The sequence below is a fragment of the Marmota flaviventris genome, chromosome 17, assembly GCF_047511675.1.
Source record: "Marmota flaviventris isolate mMarFla1 chromosome 17, mMarFla1.hap1, whole genome shotgun sequence".
Taxonomy (NCBI): domain Eukaryota; kingdom Metazoa; phylum Chordata; class Mammalia; order Rodentia; family Sciuridae; genus Marmota; species Marmota flaviventris.
This window is the reverse complement of record NC_092514.1, coordinates 22759454-22766176: the sequence shown is the minus strand read 5'-3', so window position 1 is coordinate 22766176 and position 6723 is coordinate 22759454. Positions and strand designations below refer to the sequence as shown.

Below are 6723 nucleotides of genomic sequence, written 5' to 3'. Positions count from 1 at the left end.
TTGGAACTCTGAATTATAAGGCTACAAGTATGCGTGGAAAGTATTAAAAAAGTAACAGATTCCTAAACTTATACAACCGTAAATAAAAAGTATCTAAGAAGAAAAGCCAGTTATATTTTAATTCTCAGATAATTTCTAAACATTTTTGAAGAGACAGCTAGCTGTCCCTTTTTTCCCCACTCAGAATATATAGTAAAATCAAATAGCAAGCAATTAAAATAATAGTGTTAATAATAAATTACATCCCAAATACTTCCTTACTGAAGCTTTCGTTTTCATAGGGAAATTCTACTTGTGTACCAGTGGCATTGGAAATTCACGGTATTTAATGAATACCTAATTTTTTCAATGAAAAATAAATCGTAAGCCCCAATGATAGATCATTATCAGAGCAAAATTCCCTATGAAAATATTTGTTTAAAAATTGGGACCATCCTTTAGGATTTATATAATTGAGACTTTCCAAGTAATGCTAAAATATAAATAACACACTTGACAAAATTATAATTACAAACTGAATTCACATATCCTACTACATTTTGATGCATGTCAGAACTCCAGCACGTATTCTAGTACGCTTTCTTACACCCAATGAAACTCTTGCTGTGATACATAGTCTCTGTTTTCTCCTGTAGTAGATCAGCCTGCTCAATTGCTTTAAGGACATTTTTCTTGGATGTTTCCTGAACTTCCCCTCCCAAAAGAAACTCATCCAAAATAAAATAAGCCTTCTCGAAATTAAAGATGATATCAAGTTCACACACACTGCCAAAATACTTGTCAAGTAATTCCACATAACGATGAATAATATTTCCAGGGTAATTAGTTCATTGTCCTGATCCTCAATAGCGCAGCAAAAATACAGACTAGCATATCTTTTATAAACAATCTTCAGATCTCGCCACTCAAGGAAGCTGCACATTTTAGGTTTCCGTGCTAAAACGGTTTGAACAAGTTCTCTTGTGATCTTTTTCTTCTCTTTGTCTGACAGTGGGACATACCATTTCTGCAGTCGAAGCTTTCCCTGACGACTAAAAAGCAACATAAACTGCATGGCGGCCGCTGGCCGCGGACGCGGCGGAGCTCGGCCGGCGGGGGCCGCAGCGGCTGAGGGGAAGCCCCTGTCGCCTTGCTGAGGAAAAGAAGCCGTGGTGCTGTGGGGACCATTTATTTTTCTCTAATCTTTATTATTTCCTTATTTATTATGACTTTGGGCTAACTCATTGAGGTGTAGCATATATGAAATCATTTATTTTTTCTAATTATAAATATTTGTTGCTATAAATTGCCCTTTTAGAACTGCTTTTACTGCATCCCATGTTTTTTATGTTATGTTTTCATTATCATTTCATTATCAAGACACTCTTTAAAATTTTCTTCTTGGACACATTGGTTATTCTGGAATGTGTTGTTTAATATTCCACATATTTGTGAATTTTTCAAAATTCCCTATTATTTATTTCTAGTTTCTTACCATTTGGGTTGGAAATGAAACAGTAAGTTTATACTGCCATATGCTTTCATTCTGTTATTTAGAGTCCTTTAATTTCAACCTGAAGAATTCTCTTTAGCACTTCCTGTATGGTAGCTAGCTTGTATAGTGATTAACTCTCTGAGCTTTTGTAGGTCTGGAAATGCCTTTCTCTCTTCTTCATTTCTGAAGATGTCATTGCTGGTTTCTATTGTGAGATCCAGTATTAGCCTTATGTATGTTCCCTTGTGTGTCAAATGACGTTTCTCTTGCTTCTTTCACAGTCATTGCCTTATCTTTAACTTTTGGCAATCTGCTTATAATATATTTTGAAGTATTACTCTTTGGTCTAATATTTCTTGGGATCCTTCAAGAATTTGGATGTCCATATGCTTTCCAGGATTTGAAAAAAATTCAGCCATTATTTCTTTTTTTTTTTTATTGGTTGCTCAAAACATTACAATGATCTTGACATATCATATATCATACATTTGATTCACATGGGGTATGAATTCTTATTTTTACCACGTGTACAGATTGTAGGATCACATTGGTTATACAGCCACGTTTATACATACTGCCATACTAGTGTCTGTTGTATTCTGCTGCCTTTCCTATCCCCTTCCTATCCCCCCTCCCCTCCCCTCCCCTCCCCTCCCCTCCCATCATCTCTCTCTACCCCATCTACTGTAACTCATTTCTCTCTCTCTCTTTTTTTCCCCCTTTTCCCTCACATCCTCTTATATGTAATTTTGTATAATGATGAGGGTCTCCTTCCATCTTCCGTGCAGCCATCATTTCTTTAAATAAGCTTTTGGTTCCACTTTCTCTCTACTTCTAGCATTCTCATAATTCATGTGTTTGTATGCTTGGTGGTCTCCCATAGTATCTATGTCATCTTCATTCTTTTTTCTTTTCACTCCTCAGTAAATAATTTTAAATGACAAACCTTTGAGTTCACTAATTCTTTTGTATGATTGAGTTTGCTGTTGAAGTTCTCCCATGAATTTTTCAATTCTGTCACTGTACTGTTCATCTCCAGTGTTTCTATTTTGTTCTTTTTCATGGTTTCTACTTTTTTTGTTGACTTCTCGTTTTGTTTATATATTATTTTCCTAATTTTGTGTAGTCATTTATCTCTGTTTTCCTGCATCTCATTGAATTCCTATAAAAATTACTTTGAATTCTTTTTCAGACAATTCATTCATCTGTATTTGGGGAAGGGGGTCATTACTGAAGCTTTATTAGTTTCTTTTTGTGGTTATATTATTCTTTGTTATCTTTGTAGCTTCACATTGGTATCTATGCATATGAAGGGGCAAATACATCTTCCAGTCTTTATAGATGCACTTCAGCAAGTAAAAACCTTCACCTGTTGGGCCTCCCAAGTTCATGGGGTTACCTCTGGGTTTGTGGTTGAGTGGGGTTGGAACTGATAACAAGACTGCATTAAGGTCTGCAGTGGGATCTGTGGTTGAAGAGTCTGTTATGAGGGTTTCAAGCAGCATGGGTCTATCTAGTCCCTGGATAGACTGATTGCCTCTGGGATCCTTGGTAAGCCAGGCTAGTACTGGGATGAAGGTCTACTGCAGGGTTCACAAATAATGGGCCTGTTACCAGGTATGTGGACAAATATGGCTTTCTTTGAGTTCTTGTAAGTACTCCTGCTGGGTCACTGTGAGGTTCCCTGAACATTCAGTGCTGGCTCTGGATAGTGGTTAAGAAGGGCTAGAACTGAGTCACAGGCTACTTTGGATTCTACAACAGAGCTTGAGGTCTTCAGACATCTATAGATGAGTCACTGGATAGGCAGGACAACTCTTAGACTATAGCTGAGAGCTAATGAAGCCAAATTGCAGTTCTATTTAAGGATCCATGAGATTGGTGAGTCTATCCCTCCTGAGTCCTTTGGCAGATGGTTCTGGTAGCAGTGTCACAGCCACATGGGACCATATACCAGTTCACAAGTCTGCAGCTGGGACCATGATCAGTGAGTCTGCTTCCTGAATGTGAGTCTGGCTTCTCAAAACCCCCTCCCAAGTCTTGGGTTAACCAGGGTTTCACATTCTCCTACCTGAGTCCCACAGCTCTCAAAAAGACACTTTTATCCATAGATGGCTGCAGAATTATTATTGCTGTGGGGAGATAAGACTGGGGGACTTTCTATTCCACCAACTTGCTGATCTGTTTTTCTTTTAGGCAGGATGTGAGATCATTTGCTGAGACCAAAAGGGGAATAAGTTTTAAAGAGAGTGGAGAAAAATTAAAATAGAAATAAAAAGAGTGACTAAGATACTTGATTATATAACTTTATCCCTGAAAAACCAGTAGGTTTAATAAGTGGGAATAAATGGGAACCAATAATTGTACAATTTCCACTTAGGTGAGACAAGAGGGTAGAGAGTGACAAAGAAATTTAAGGATTTATCAAGAAAGTGGCCATAAAGCTAGGCTATGAATTTTTGCTTAATTGGAAAGAAAAAGAAAATAAGGGTTGATAAATATAGAAGAAGCAAGAGAGTCCAATTCTGTTGGAGGTGCCAGCGGAGTTGAAGAAGTTTTATGTTGGGAGTAGTCCAAAAAGAAAGCTAGAAAATCAGGACAGAGATATTTATTTTTGTGACTTTGGAGGTTGGGCAGTTTTGAGGATATTTTATAGAGAACTATTGAGGGTGAGATAGAGTAGAAGAGAAGGTGATGGAGGTGGGAGTCAGTGCATTGGATGAATCATGCATGTGGACATTGAAATCTCCTAGGAATGTGCTAAGCGTTGGGTGGAGAGGGGAGGCAGGTGCTAAAAATCTTTAATGAATAAAAATTCAGTAGATAGCAAAAATAATTATGTGGAAGAGCTAACTAGCATAAACCTCAAAGAAGGAAGATCTTTCTACCAGAGGATAAGCAGTAGTGGGATTGAGAGAGAGGTTATTTCTGATAAGAACTGAGGAGTTCTTAAAACATGAGAGGATAATGGTCACTCCTAAGAGGTAAGCATTGTAATCAGGGGAGGCAGATTTCAATTTAAACCAAGGGCTTGGGTAGGTGTTCTCAGGGACACAGGGATCTTGTGTTTTCCACGAAGGTCAATATTAAGAGAAGATACAGCTAAGAATTGCTACCATAATCAGGTCCTTCTCTTCCTGCCTCTTTACCTAACATTTGTCCATTTATATATCCATTGTACTCATTAAGTCAACAACTAAATGAAATGGCAATGTGGAATTGGAATTTTTAGGTAGAAACCTTTGGTAGAAAATAGGATATTAAAAACTGTCAAAAAATTGATTTGTAAATTATTTTAAAATCTAGCTCAAGATATAGCATTCCAGGGCTAGGGATATAGCTCAGTTGGTAGAGTGGTTGCCTTGCATGCACGAGGACCTGGGTTCAATCCCCAGCATCATGAAAAAAAAAAAGATATAGCATTATAATAATTAGTTGACTTCAGTGATTAACAGAAATGATATGAAGCACATAACAACCAGAGGGGAATTTTCCATAGGAGAGGAGGTCTGAATAGTTTAACCTACTGGATGGTAATATAAAAAATATTTAATTATATATGGTTCCTTTCAATAGGTTATTATTCTCACAAGACCTTTGTTATATTTCTAATAGGTATCATACCTGTAATTTTTATATTATCTATTAAAGTTGACAAAAATAGAAGGCCTGTGCTAACCATAGCACATATAAACCTGTAGTAGTTACAATAATGATGATAATAATTGTCATTGAACTCTAGAAAAGCACAATATCAAACTCTAAATATAATGAGAGTATGGGACTGAATTTCAAAAATACATGCTTTATATATTACATTTATATGTTAATTAACCTGTTGCTATCAAAACTACTAGGAAAAAACTTATAAAATATAGAAATTTCTAAAGAGAACAATTAATATTAGGAACATTCATTCTTATTCCCTCTTTACTATTCTAACATGATAACTAGGGAGAAGATGCAATAAAACAATTGAACATCTGTAGTTAACAAAACCCCTCAAGTCTAGTGTATTTAAAGAGAACCAGTAAATATTCAGAGCATGGTCCCTCTCCAGGAATCCTAATTTTAGCTTAATAATTCATGTAGTTATAGTGAGGAGTTTTAAATATTTTAACAGTACTTAATACTGTCATGGTGATAATTACTGGGCTTGGCATAACCACTCTCTATCATGTTTTACTTAAGCACTTTTCCATAAAATTTAAGCAAAATATTTTTTTTCTTTTCTTGGTGTATAAAAAAATAATTGACTAAAATTTCAGCTCATGCCAGTCAGAATGGCAGCTATCAAGAATACAAACAACAATAAGTGTTGGCAAGGATGTCTGGGGAAAGGCACACTCATACATTGCTGGTGGGACTGAAAATTGGTGCAACCACTCTGGAAAGCAGTATCGAGATTCCTTAGAAAATCTGGAATGGAACTACCATTTGACCCAGCTATCCTACTCCTCAGTCTATACCCAAAGGACTTAAAAACCAGCATATTATAGTAATGCAGCCACATCAATGTTTATAGCAGGTCATTTCATAATTTCTAAACTGGAGGCAACCTAGATGCCCTTCAATAGATGAATGGATAAAGAAAACTGTCATATATATATACACACACACACACATACACAAATGGAATATTACTCAGCATTAAAAGAGAATAAATATGGCATCTGCAGGTAAATGGATGAAGTTGGAGAATATCATGCTAAGCTAAGGAAGCCAATCCCCCAAAAAACCACAGGCCAAATGTTCTCTCTGATAAGTGGATACTGCTCCATAATAGGGGGTGGAGCATGGGAAAAAATGGAGGAAATTTGATTGGGCAAAGTGGAGGAAGGGGAGGGGAGGGGGTATGGAAGCAGGAAAGATGGTAGAATGAGATGGACATTATTACCCTAGGCATATGTATGACTGCACATGTGGTGTAACGCTACATTGCGTACAATCAGAGAAAGGAAAATTTGTGCTGCACTTGTGTATAATGCATCAAAATGCATTCTACTGTTATACATACCTAATTAGAATAAATAAATAAATTTTAAAAAATAGGTCACAAAAAAGATAATTGACAGGAAGTAAAAAGAGAGAGAGAGAGAGAGAGAGAGAGAGAGAGAGAGAGAGAGAGAGACTGACTCACAAGTTCTTGGCAGATAAATTTTTTATCTCCAAAAGTAATAAGTACAAAACAGAGTGACAAAGATTTTCACATTTTGTGCCTCTTTGGTCACTTTCACCATTTGGATGAA

At 36.5% G+C, this 6723-nt stretch overlaps 1 pseudogene; it reads right to left on the bottom strand.

Moving 5' to 3' along the window:
• Positions 1 to 211: 211 nt before the first annotated feature.
• On the bottom strand, positions 212 to 1137 carry LOC114101774 (AP-1 complex subunit sigma-2 pseudogene; annotated as a pseudogene).
• Between the last annotated feature and the right edge of the window lie 5586 nt (positions 1138 to 6723).